We start from the raw sequence: 13,942 nt of genomic DNA on the forward strand, positions 1-13,942 counted from the left end.
AGAACAAATGCACGCTTCTCTGTTGAAAGAGGCAAGGATGAAGGCATGGAAATTTCTGACGCTTGCAGTTTAAATTCAGAGTTCAAATTTTAGAGGTGTATTTCATGAAATAGGTAGGAGGCTGTTGAAGCCAAAAGGAAATCCCTGGAACATTAGCTTGTATGGGAGGGTGGCTTCTTGCATGCCGCAGCATACGAGGAGCCCTTGTGATAGTCCCACAGCTCTTCTGGAGCTGCCTGCTGGAGAGATGCTGCTTTTGTAACTGCCTTTTGGGTACAAGAGAGCTTATTTCTGTGAGAAGCAGAGCCCTTTTCGTGCCCACCGAGTCTTTGAACCAAGCAGCATGAACCCTAAACGATGCAGCATGACTTCCAGGTTCCGTGATATGCATGGGTGATTTTGCCAGCATTGTTCACATGAAGTGGCCAGAGAAGCGGGGGAACTTCGCATGCAGCAGTTCCCCTCTGAATTGTCCCACGAGTGCCGTCCCACTGGACCACCCCGATGCAGAATACAGCAGCCGTTCATTAACACAGAACAGAGATCCGGGGCTGGCCATAGGAAGCAAAAGCCCAAAAGCACACTGCAGTATCCTTGTTCTCCCTTCACAAAGCTGCTCTGTGTTAAACTATGGTATCGACCCACACTGGCGCAAAAATGCCTTTCGTCAGGGGTTTGCACGCTGTGTTATACGAGGCTTCAGTTAAAAAACAGCCAGAACCTGATGTGGTGATTTTCTGCTTAATGGTATCGGAAGTGAGTTTTGATCGGGGAATAAATGGGAAGACCATGCCCCACTGCAGTGCCGGAGGGAGCAGGGTGCTCGGGTGCTACGGCGGTCTCACAGTGGCTGCAGAGGAGATGGGGTATTCCAAAATCTTTCTCTGACGTGGCTCTCCCAGAATGCAGCCCGCAGATCCTTGTATGTTTAATAAGGTGCTAAAGCAGTACTCGAAATGTTCATTCACAGTCTCTTGTTCTGGATCATTTCATTGACCATCTGGTGTTGATTTTTTTTTCTTTCTTAAAGATGCTTTGCATCCTGTGCATTACTTTCTGTTTACCCTTTGGGCCCCAGCCTGGCAGAGTGCCTGGGAATGTGCCTGATGTTCTGTCCCTTCCCAGCTCAGCAAAACATTGAAGACGGTGCGTGGTGATAAGCCGTCATTTTCCTGCTCCCACCTCATCCTACCACCTGCTAGGGGAGCCTTTGGGTGGAGGCTGGGAGAAGGATGGAAGAGTTTGTACAAACAGTATTTTTCTTCCCAGGGAGGATTTTAGTGCTTGTTTTTGTGGCTCACTCAGATTTGCATTCTTGAATACTGATAGCAGCTGGGCATCGAAGTGGTAGGAGAGAGAATCGTTCAATGGGAAAAAAAAAAGTCCATTCATGGGTCCAAGCAGAGCTGCACTTTGACACTGAGAGCTGAAAGACTTTCCATCTGAACCTCCTTTTTTCCCCACATGTTAGTGCCACTGGTGCCACTGCTAAAATGCAGTCATGTTGCGCACTGTGATGATTCAGTTCGTTTGCTTAGCTGGAGGAAAAAGGAAAACTCCCCCTTTTCTGTAGTGACCGGAGTGAAAGGGCACATTTAAACCTGAGGAAGAGCTGGCAGCTGCGGAGGAAATCTGCTGGAAGGCAAAACCCAGGGAACTGCAGTGAGGGGACACTGGAGGTTTTCAGTATGCCTGTGTATGCATGCATGGGAAAAAGAGAGTGGTAAGAAGGACCCGATGCCCACCACGTTCAGCTGGGGAGGGAATGCAGACCCGGTCGTCGTGACAGGCAGGTTCAGGAGCAGGTTTTAATCTCTTGAAGGACCTGGTGTCAGTTGCTGTGGGTGGACATTTGTCCCCGGTGCTGGGTGCCCATTGGGGCCACCTCCAAGCCACAGAGCCACATGCTTCTGTCCCATGGCTGGTCCCCTCAGTTCTGCCCGCAGAGGTACCTCGGGAGGGCATGTGCCTGGGCTTACCCCCCTGCTCTGAGTGGCCTGCACTGTGCTGTCACGGCACTGCTGCGTAAGCTATTAAGTTAAATCAGCTTAACTGGTTTTAGTTTGTTTAAATGGCCTTTTACGGTGCTGTGAGTACATTGTTCTTAAACCAAATCTTTTCGTTGCGCTTATCTGGATGTCTTTAGTTTTGTCATGCTGATGAAGTTCTTACTCGATTTATTTAGCCAGTGTGTATGTTGCCTAATGGTATGTTGTCCTCTGCTCTGGGATCTTCTTTGGTTCAGGTGGTACCACAGCTTTTCTAGGAAGGAAGCCAGGATTTCTCTGGTCATCGGGGTGCATTTGCATTTGCTCACTGTTTATCTCTGTTTATCTCTGTTTGTATTACGCTGCCATCCATGGTACTCCTGCACGTGTCCTGTGTTTGTGTGGTGCCCAAACCATGACACCTCTGTAGCTTGTGGTTTGTGTGGGAGATGAAAAGCCCCACAGGGAATGGCTGGAGATTGTTATAAGGATCTCGATGGTGCATTTTGTTCTCCTAAATGAAATTCCTGTCACAGGCCTTTCTATACGCTGAAGCACAGGAATCCTTCTGAAAGTGCCTTCACTCCCTGTGTGTTTATTTTCAAAGTCCTTCAGGTTTTGTTTGTCTATTTTGTCGTGTCCAGTTTCTTATCTGATGCCTTCTGGTTACCTTTCTAATTCAGAGACAAAGTCCAAAGAAAGATTGGCATCTACTTACGGAGGGTGGCGTTGGCAGAGGAATGGATTATCTCTGCCCCCTTTTTGATCTGAATATTGTCCTCATAAAACAACCCCAGCTGAGGTATGAAAGAGTTGCATTTCCTGCAATGGCTGTTGTCACAGTCCCCAAACGGAATATATGTCATCTAAAATTAAGGGACAAGACTGCGGCCCTGTGGAGCTGTGGCATATCAGGGGTGATAGGGCCGTGAGGCGTATTTAGTAGGAGAATCGATTGCTGGCAAATGTCCCTCAGGGTTGCTTTCAAGGACGCCCAAGGATCAAGGTCCCACGTCATGCCCAGGCACTCTGCCACACTGCTTCATCATCCCTACTACTGGAAAACAGGCCTTCAAGCTTCACATGGATCTTCCCGTCATTTAAAGACTATTTCTTCTTACCCTATCCCCCAAAAATCATTGTGTACACTCTCTGTGTGCTCCATCTGCTTTAACATTGAGTGTTCATGTTTCAGAGAGCACGCAGAAGCAAAGAAAATGAACTCAGGCCTCAGAAGGTGACTTACAAGCCTTTTTGGTTGAGCAGGGGCTTGACTGGAAGACAATTATACCATGCCAATATGGTCTTAAAGCACCTCAGGGCGTCCTGGCTGCTGGTATTTAATGAGTGGCAGTGCATGGACACTGCAAAAGGAGTACAAGATGTGTTACAAAGCAGTTGTTCCCTTATAACACGCTTGTGATCTGCCATGTGGCTGGAGCAAGGCCCAGCAGTGACGGAGACCTCGTTCAGGTGAGGGTGAACAACCTCGAGTGCATAACAGAGAATGTGAAATATGTGAGCACAGCAAGAGATCAGACAATCTTGTGGTGATTGTTAATGGTTGTGTCCAGGTAATTAGCATGGCGAGTTATTTACAATACCCCCTGTTGGTAGAGAGAGTCCCACAGTAATGTTAATGAAGGGGGACAATAAATAGTGGGGAGGCGAATGGTGGTTGCTTTAACTGGAGTCCAGACCAAAATCCTCTCCAGGGCCATTTAGTTGGCTTTCCTGACACTCTATTTGTGCAGAATTTACCTCAGCTATCAGCTGCTTCTTCCATTCCTGCTGTAAGTGACCGAGGTGATGGTGGCGATGTCACTCTAGTGGGCCATGATGCAAGGTGCAAGCATGTTTCAGTCTCGGGACACAAACACACCTCCCAAACAGGGAGGTGTGTCTCCTCAAACACCTTTTCAGGTGTCTGAACAGCCCTCTTCAAGAAGCTGTGCAACTGCAGATTTTTCCATGTTTTACCGAAGCGGCAGGAAAAGCAGTGCTTTCCGACAGCATTCCACAGCCATTGCTTTGATTTTGGAGAATTCATTTCCAAAAAATGTCTAGCGAGCTGAATAAAGCTGAATTAGCAAATCACAGATACCCAGAAGGAACAGTGTCCTGTTTATAAGGAAAGAGTGCGGTTACTGTGGTCAGACAGCCGGGCCACAGGCCAGGTCATGCCTCCTAAGCATATTTTATCTCGCCTCATGTCACAGGCAGGATGTGGGGGATGTACGAGTTTCTCCTCTGAAAGGTGAGGGTGATTCACAGAGTGCAGGCTGGCGTTACTCCTGTGCCGGCTGCTTTGCCTTACACCAGCTTCTTCATGAAGGTATCGGAGGAAATCACCTCGGTGGCGCTCCCCATGCAGTCGGGGTGGCGAAGGCAGGCTGTGACCAGGCCTGAATGGACCCCTTCTTCTCAGCCAAGTACTACTGCTTAAGGTATGTGTCTGCTGGGTGAGCTGGGGTGTGACCGTCGTGCTTAAACCATTTGTGGAGCTACCATGGGCTGGAAACCACCGGGCTGGAGGCAAGGGCCCTGAGTGTCCTTGCTTGCGCTGCTTGCCCATGCTGCCCTGCCCTCGCTGCTGATGCTGCGTGCAGATGGGAAGAGGCTCCCTGGGCTGCAGAAGCAGCTCTGCTCTGCTGGCTGGAGCTAAGGAGACGTCTAGTGGTGGTATTTCAAGATCCAGATCTCCCCGTAACTACAGGCATCTGTTTTTTCTGCTGTTGCTGCAGCTTCCTCCAGAGTGATTTTGTGGAGGGCACAAGTGAGATTAGAAGTGCCTTGTGTCATGTTTCCCTTGAAAAAGAAACCCCTCAAATTCAATGATAGGATGTGGGTGAACTTCAGCTTTCAGTCTGTGTGGGGATCCCTCTGTGACTGCAGGAGGACTTCCAGCTGCAAGAAAGGTGTTACTGGTACAAAACTGATGCTGTTGTCCTGACTTGGCCTGATGGGCTGTGTATGGCTTCTGCCTTTGTGCACTGAAACCCCAGATTTTAGGATTGATTTGAGCTCCACAGAATATGTAAGACATTTCTGGCTGTGGCAGTGCAGTGAGACCCCACTGCACAGCACAGGCACTGTCAAACTGGCTGCTGGTTTCTCAATTATATGTACTGATTTCTGTGGTCATATCACCTCTCCTCAGGCAGTCGTTGGGGCCTTATCATGGGGTAAAGCTGAAAGAGACAGCACCATATCCCCCTTTTCCACACACATGCTGCCGAGACTATAGCAAATGTATGTAGCTGCACGTATCAGTGCAACACAATACAATAAATAAATAGTGAAAGAAGATTAAGGGGGGATTGTTAATATTATCCTATTTTCTTTTAGGATTTACAAAGATTAGATATTCTGTAGTTGGTGGTAGGTTTGCTCTGAGGGAACGTGCCGGTGGAAAGATTGCTTTTTGGCAAAATGATCTTTGGGGCTGTGCCAATAACTGGTGGAGAAACTCAGGTGCAGCTCCCAAGCGATGGTTCTCCTGCTGAAGACCATTGCAACAGGCAGACACATTAATGTATTGCTGAACCACCTCCTCTTTCTCCCCAGTCCAAGAAATGCATCATGTTTCCTCAATGTAAAGGAACTAATTACTTATTTTTCAGGCTAATAAACCAAATGCAATGTATACATGCCCCCCTGATGTGTTCTGGAATTGCTGCTGCTGCAGTCACAGTAGGGGAGGATTTCGCTGCTGCTGTTGCTGTGTTTTTCTTGTGGCACATTATTTAGACAAAGCTGTCTCTTGTTTTTTTTTTTTTTTTTTTTTTTTTTTTTTTTTTTTAGGCAGAGGGAAACTTCTGCTGTAGTTTGTTGGACAGTTTTCTTTTCTGAATCCCTTTAACTTATTAATTTCCTTTAATGTTTCTTTCCTATTTCTCAATAATTCTTTTTTTTTTTTTTTAATTTCTTTTCCCTTTTTTTTTTTCCTTCCTTGAATGAAGAAACCTCCTCAAAACCAGTGACCAGCAGAAAGACCTTGAGTAATAATCCTTCACTCTTGTCCATCTTCTTTATTTAGCCCAGACTTTTCTCTGACTTTCTGGCTTGTACATGCCTGAAGCCAGTCATTACCTTGATTACAGAACAGCCTTCTATGATGTATCTGCTCTGGTGCGGAACGGGGAGCACAGGCAGAGCTCAGACACCTACCTTTCCTTCAGACAAGCTTATGAAAGCTTGTCTTGTGCTTGGGGCTGGCTGAAATTGCCCACATGATGTACTGAAGTGGTTCCTTTACTGTGGATTCACACTGATTTTTTTCCAATTTAATTCCTTCCTTCTCACCTCCCAGATTTTTCCAATGTGTAATTTTTTTTTTTTTTTTAAGTTAAGATGCTTTTATTTAATTCTTCCCTGTTCTTCCTTGCTTTCATACACTTACTATTTTGCCAAGAAATGTACTAAAGCATGTGAAGAGCAGATTTTTTGGTGGGGGTACTATTCCCCCCGTTACCCCAAGACTCTTCCTGCCCTTGCTGCACAAGTGTATGTCATTTTAACTTCATCAATTCAATATCTGAAAAAAAAAAAAAATGCAGTAGCTTTAAAGTCACAGGATTTTTACTTTTTTGTTGTGCCGTGACTTCTCTAAGGCTTGTGAGGTACTACTGAAGGGCTCTGTGATGGGAAAAGATAGCAGATGCCAATTTCTTTGTATCAGCAGGCTCTGCAAGGATGACTTCCCATAGTAATACCCCCTCTTACGTTCTCACCTCACCCTTTAACACCAGCTATTGCTACTTCAGGCTGTGCTGCAAACAGCAAACCCCCAGAGGAGAGGAGAGTCCCTCTCCTTTGGAAGAAAGCTTTCATGTCCTAGCTATCCTTACAGTGAGAACCTCATTGCTTTCATGAGGGATTTTGCCACATGCTGCTTTGCGAGGCACTGCAGATTAACCTGAATCTCCCAATTTTGTTTTGCACTATTTTCCACCCATCCCACTGACCAGGTTAGATTTGCGGGTGCGGGGTCTAAGCGAGGGTGGAGTGTGTATGGATAAGATGGAAATATTATTCCTTCCTCGTGAGCTGTCTGTGCAGGGAGCGTGTATTCCGCACGGGTGTACTGGTGTGCAAGGGATGCTCCGAAGCCCCCCGGCTCCCGGCTGCTCCTCCAGTGGAGCAACAGTGCCAGCTGCTGGCTGCTGCCCCTGGCCACGGTGCTTGGCCAGGCTTCTTCCCTCGGAGGGCACCCTGCTGATGGTTTGGGTACTCATCAGTGGCTTCTCCCTTTGGTAATTAGTCCCTGTCTCCGTACCAAAATAATATCCCCGTGCGGACAGGTAAGCCCATGCTGGTTGCTTTCTTTGGGACGTTTCGCACTGTTGTTGTTCCAGCACGTTTGTTCGGGTTGTTCTCAAGCCCCTTTCCTCCAACAGTCGCTGCTGTGGGCACTGGAGGGGCTGTGGAAGGTGTTGTGTGCTTTTCTGATGACTCTTTCATCAGTTGATGGCAGCAACAGTTTGCCAGCTGCAAATCTGAGACTCTCATTTGTGCTACAGTCACTGTCCGCTCTGGCAAGGTGGTGGCTTGTGTGTTTTTGTGCAGGGCACTGAACTGGGGTTTTGGTCAGAAAGAAAAGAGGAAGAAAGTGGAGGGGGCAAAGGAGAGAATGTACTGATACTTAGAAGCCTATGTTTAATTTCATTAACTTTCCAGTGAAATGCTTCGGTATTTTTTTTTTTTTTTTAAGATAATATCAGTTGGAAAAGGTAAGTCTGTTTCCTTAAGAGTATCCCACAAAAAGGTGTTCTCCTCTCTTGTTTGATCCATAATCCGTTGTCTTGCCCTGTTCTCTTTCCCTTTCCTGCCCATAGCAATTTTCTAGTGGTCATGGTGTTTGCAAAAGGTGCTGGTGGGGAGAGATGAATAGGGAGTAGGAGACTGGAAGACTGGAGGAAAAAAAAAAAAAAAAAAAAAAAAAAAAGAGTAAGAAAAGTAAGAAGAGTGAGAGTCTTGCAGAGAAAGGGGAAAGGAGGTGAATGGGTGAAGCAAGTAACCTAGGAGGATGACTGAGGAAAGTTTGCTGGAAAAACAAAAAGGGATGGATGGGAGGAGAGAAGCAGCCAAACAAGCTGAAAGTGAGTTTGATGAATCAGGGTTTCTGTGGTTTTCCTGCACCTCACAAAGTACCATTTTTAACTCCCTCCCAGCCACAAATTTTCTTCCTAATTATTTTGGAACAGGACATAAGAGGAAAACAAATAAATCAGCTATTCTTAAATACATGTGGCGAGTCCAGGCTGAGGTGCAGGTGGACTGCGGCCATGCGAGGGCTCTGCATTGAGATCAGAGAGCTTTGGCCACCCAGCAGGCTTAGCACTGCTTCCAGCCCTCTGTTACTCTTTGTCTTGGATGCCTTTTTTTTTTTTTTTCTTTCTTTTTTTTTTTTTTTTTTTTTTCTATTGCCTTCATAGGGAAATCTAAGCCAGGCAGGCTAGAACTAATAATAATAAAAACAACAACAACTGATGCTACATGGACAGGCAGGAACATCAAATCTCCTTCAGTGAAACTAAAACCTCAGATTTTTGGGGGAAGGTTTTGTCAGGTGAAGCTTAGAAGCCCTATGACAACAGCAACTCAGCAGAGAAATTGCATGCACGTGCAGCACTGTGGGTCCGGAGGCTGTCAGGTGCTTTGGTGGATGTCAGGAGCAGGAAATCTGAGCAATTAGGGGATAATCTCAATCAGTTTTTCAAGTCAGTGATTTCCTGATTCCCGGGGTGCTGGGAATGGTTGAAAAGTGAAACTCAGGTATTGCCTAACATCTCAGAAAGCAGAAGGCAAATAAACAGAAAAGGAGTTTTTAATTCTAGGCTCCCCTAACTAAATAGAAAACGGCTACTGCCCTGAGCTAAAAAGTTAAAGGAGTGTTTGGGATTCTTGTTTTTTGTTTGTTTTGTTTATTTGTTTGTTTGCTTTGTTTATTAACTAATGCTTTTGAAAATTACCATAAATTATTGTAATTGTGACTATAACAATAGCTGTAGGCAGAGAAAGAAGCAGATCCAAGCACTCCAAGCAAATCAGAACGGTAACTACTTCACAGTAACACCTGCGAGTGCCACTCAAGCTGACTGCTCTCACAACTCTTTTTAAACTATTTTTTTGTGAGAGGGGAAGAAGGGGGACATCAGTTTTGCCTGTTCAGACGGTTTTCTATCAAAAGAAATGTGTGCCAGGTCTGGTACACAAGGAAGCGTGTAGAGGAGAGCGAAGTATAACCATCCCCTTTTCAGCGACAGCAAGCTGTTAGGCTGGCCCTAGCCACACCACATAACTTCGCCACGGTATTTGGGAGGTAGACAACATACAAGCATGTTAATATATGAGGGTAGATTTAATCTAATGGGCCAACTACACTGAGCTGGCATTGTGCAAGAACAAAGCTCTGTAATAAGAAATGTTATTGTGATACTTGTGTTTTCAGTTTGGATATTACGTGGCACTCAGTTGGATTCCTTCTTTGCATGTTCATTGCTTGAATCACCTAATTGCTGTGTTTTATTTTAAATTGCAGAGTAAGAAGTTTTTATTTAGCATTATAAACTCATTTCACAAAGGATTTTTTATAAGAGTTTTGTTGTTTATGTTGCTCATTATGAGTCTTTTGAGGTCTGCAATTTTAATGTTTTATTTGTATCAGCTTTAGCTGAACCTATAAAATAACTGTTAAAATCTGTTCATTAAAAAAAAAAAAAAAAATAAGAAAGAAAAAAGAAAAGAAAATCACAGATTTGGTAAACAGCAGGAACCTATTTGAGTCAGTAAAGGCATGTCTGGAAGCTGGAGGGAGGGGTGCCAGAAGTGGCTGGAAAGGCAACAGACAAAGCACAGAAACAATGGGACATGCAGGAGAACGGGATGTCCCCTTCAGGGGAGCTGTTCCACTAAAAGAAACCCCCTAACAAATTTTCTCAGGTTATCAAAAGTAAAATAAAGCACATGTGCTGAAGAAAAGAGAGATTAGGACTGTTCTTTCCTATTAACTTGCCATCGGTACTCAGTGCTGCTGTGTAGCTTCTGCCTGGAGACTTGCAAAAATCTTATGAAGCTCCCCAGGAGCTGGTGAGTGGTTAAAAGACCAGTCTCAAGTTTCTATTTGAACACATGCAGCATTTTCTTTCCCAATAAAACATCTACCTTACTGGTCTGGTTTGGACTCAGATGCCCTTGCACTGTCCCTCTTTGCCCTGAGCCACTCTTGCTTTCTTCCCAAAATCTCCAGGTTTCAATCTCTTCCTATGCACCAAGGGTCTGAACCCATCTCACACATCGGGAGCACACCCAGATGTGAGCAAAGGCATATAACAAGGAGCCACTTATGAAGAAGATTCTGTGAAATTGATTTCTTCAGTACAACCAGTATGTTGCTAATGACAATGTTTTGACTGTTACTGATATAAATAATTGAGCTGGATGTCATGTTAATATTTTTTATGTAATTGAACGAAATGAAAATCTTTGGCTGACATGTGGCTGCAATCTTGAAGATTTTGTTCTGCAAAAAAATATTTTTCTTGGTTTTCATTCAAACACTTTTATTTTAGATAAGACAGCATTTTTTAACCAATTGAAAATGCAAATTGAAAATATTTTTTGGCAGCTGATCACAGGTAATTAAAAAAAAACACAAACCAAACCAAACAAAACAACAACAACAACAACAAAAACACAAACAAACAACCAAATAAAACCAACTATCTAGGAAGTTCTTCAGAAGTTAAAATTTACCATATTTCAGCCAGGAGAAGCATCAGTAATTCATTCTCAAAGGTGAGATAAGAACAATGCAATTGCAGGTGGGATTCAGGTACCTTCAACCAAACTGAAGCTTTTTGCAGGGAGGGACATGGCAGGTGACATCTTCACTGACTGTTTAGGATGTAAACCATTAGTCCTGTCTCTCCCTCCACTTCTTTTTCTTGCAGGGCTGCTTTCTGACCATTCCAGCCGTGCAATCAGACAAGTAACAGCACTGACAGCAGAGAAAAGTGTACGAGCCCGTCCAACTCCAGGCTGCAGCTGTGTGAGAAGCAATCCAATTACACAAACGTCAACAGCAGCCATGCCTGGGTGCTGTGGGAGAATGCTCTTGGTCATTCCTCATCCATTTTTCCTATGGAATACTTGAAAACACGGGGTTTGTAGGCATGTTAAGTCTACGATAATTTGTCTACTTGTTTCAGTGACCAGGTTAAGGTGTGGTCTGTAATGCTACCGGAGAAAAGAGAATACAGCTTTGAGAGATGTTCCTCCTTATGTACATCCTTTGAGGGTTTGGAGCAGACCAACCAGGAGTTCATAGACTCCCAAGGGACTTAAAGGATCCTCCCTGCACATGAAATTTCAGAAACTCACTATAGCTTTGATAGAAAATGTTCCAGGGTCAAACTGAACTAAGTGGACAAGCCAGCAATCTTTCAATTTCAAGGAATGTACTCTGCTTAAAAGCATGTCTCTGGCTGTAGTGAAGACAGACTGGATGACTTTGGTGTGCTCGAGGGCAGGACTGCCACCCAGACAGGCTCAGACAGGTGGGAGAAGTACGCCAACGGGGACTTAAGAAATTCAACCAGGAGAGATGTTGAGTTCTGCACTTGGGCTGGATGAACCCTGGTGCTGATAGAGGCTGGGGAGCAGTTTGGCAGGAAGGGCCCTGCATGTATTGACCCGGGGGGCAGTAGTCCTCAGAGGTACTGGAGTGGGTACAAGAGGCAGAGCAGCCTGGTCTGAGCTTTACTTGAGCAAGCAGTAGAACTAAGGAAATAGCAGGTTTTCATCCTCAGTCTGCCCCCATCTTGCCATGAGAAGCCATTGCCTCAGCTTTCCTGGTGCAATTGTTTCTCTCACTAGTTTGAAACCCTGTCCTGCCAAGTGATTTGGGTTCCAAACCAGAAGAGCCCTGGTATAGCTGTGTTATAGTTTATTTTACTTTCATGCAGGCATGAGCTCCTCTAAAGCCATATACTCCTCTGAGTAAAGGGAGCGGGTTACATGCTTTTTTATCCATCACAGACCCTAGAAATAAGTGGCCCCTTACTGTGAATATTTACATTTTTTCCTAACAGAGAAGCTGTCCTTAAAGACGAGCACAGAGGAGGCAAAGGACCTCTGCAGCCAGGTGAGATGTTCGGGGGGAGGCAGGTGCTGTTTCTCCGTGCGAGAGCAGCAGGGTGGCACACCGCTAGGTCAGGGAGGTGGCAGTCTGTCCCTGCAGGGACAGATGTCCGTCCCCAATGGGACAGCTGTCCCTGCCCACGGGCTGCAGCAGGAGCACCGTGTGCGCGGTGAAGGGAGCCGCGGTGCCACTAGGTGTCCCTTGTCACCCGAGTGAAGTACGTGGCTCGTCCCCCTGGCTTCTTCTTCCTCTTTTCACTTAATTCTCCAAGGAAAGAGAGTCCCTTGTAGAAAGGCGTTTGTTCTGAAGGGGTGTTTCTTCCAGGGGCAACCCAAATTTCCCTGCTGGTAGCGCTAGGAAATGCCGGGTAGCTCAGCCGGCCAGTGTGGCGGTGGCTGACTTCTGCCAACCCCAATGCAGGCTTGGGCAGCATGAGGGGGTCCTGGCAGCCCCCCAGCAGAGCTGCTGGGATCAAGGGCACGTAGCTTTGGGGTTTCCTTGCACCCTCGTGGTGACTTGGATCTTTGGGGTGGGTTCCTATTGAAACTGACACCCACTGGGGACCCAGCCTTGCGGAGACAGCAGAAGGCACATGCCAGGTGTGGCCGTAGCCCCAGAAGCTTTGTGCCTCCCTGCAGGGAGGGGAAGGGGCTGTGGGTAGAGGCAGCAGCCCCTGGGGGAGGTGGGCTGGTGTAGGTATATGGAAATGAGCAGGGAGAGTTTGGCAAGGCTCTTGGAGGCAGCGCCTAAGGGGGCACAGGGAAACCTCCCTAGCTTGCTCCTTCCTGTCCTCCCCAAACCTCTCCTTACATTTCCCAGCCCCAGCAATAGGACTGTGCTGGTCTCTCCTGCAGTCCTGTAAGAGTTAATTCCTCCCCGTGCCGTAGACGTGTGGCCGTGTTTTCACTGGAGTGGAAGCTGCGCTTCCATATGTCCCTAGCTCCCACAGCTGACACCTCGGCGCGGGCATCTGCACTGCTTGGCAAGCCTGTGCCCTTGCAAGGATTCAACTGAGCGTGTGTGGGGCAAGTCCTCCCTGCCCCTGTCCCCCACAGTGCTCCATGTACCTTGTGCTGCTGCCACACACCTAGGGAGATGCACGTGTCCCCACACCGCTCTGAAAGCATCAGTGAGGGATTATCTGCCCGGATGGTGTTTAGTGCTTTATAAGTATTTCTTGAATGTGGGTAAGAACTGATGGACTGTAATCTGTTTCTTAGGATGTGCTGCTGCGGTGTGCAATTGCACAAACCAAGCTGTTGTGTATTCAGAGTCGCATCTGCCTGCCCAAATGACCAAAATGAAGTATTTGCTGCTTTCTACTTTATTTAAACCTGCAGGAGCCAGTAATGCTCATCCTCCTCATGCACCAAGGTGTCCACATGTGCCACTCGCCAACCTGGGACTTCTTCACCAAGCAATGTCTGAGCAAATCTCCTAAAAACAGAGCAACTGCTCGCAGATTATTGTGATCATAATTTGGCTGACACAGCCTTTATTACTAATGGTGATGCTGGAGATGGAAAACCCAGCTTGATTCTCAGATCCCTGCTGGAAAGTAATAAAATAAAGAGGAACAAAATCCATGAGTGTATTTGCTACCAAACCTTTGAAAAACACAAAAATGGAACCCTGCCAATACTGTTGCTGGCAATTTTTCAGACCAGAGCCTCTCTCCGAGATAGCATTAGAATTGGAAGTGCATTTTGTATCTATGGCATTAGTATCACATTGTGTACAAATGGGGAGTTTACAATTATTTGACATTTATTGGTTTGCATTGTAATTATTGTGTGCTGCTCTTATATCT

At 46.1% G+C, this 13,942-nt stretch overlaps 1 long non-coding RNA gene across 2 annotated transcripts in view; it reads left to right on the top strand.

Moving 5' to 3' along the window:
- LOC311439773 overlaps window positions 1–13,714 on the top strand; it is a 59,949-nt gene extending 46,235 nt beyond the window's left edge. For both annotated transcript variants that reach the window (XR_014694985.1, XR_014694986.1), the window contains 3 exons: window positions 10,943–11,154; window positions 12,083–12,135; window positions 13,353–13,714. This is a non-coding gene — a long non-coding RNA (uncharacterized lncRNA). The remainder of the gene's footprint in view (window positions 1–10,942; window positions 11,155–12,082; window positions 12,136–13,352) is intronic.
- The last annotated feature ends 228 nt before the right edge of the window (window positions 13,715–13,942 follow it).

This window comes from Aythya ferina (assembly GCF_964211825.1).
Source record: "Aythya ferina genome assembly, chromosome: 1".
NCBI lineage: Eukaryota > Metazoa > Chordata > Aves > Anseriformes > Anatidae > Aythya > Aythya ferina.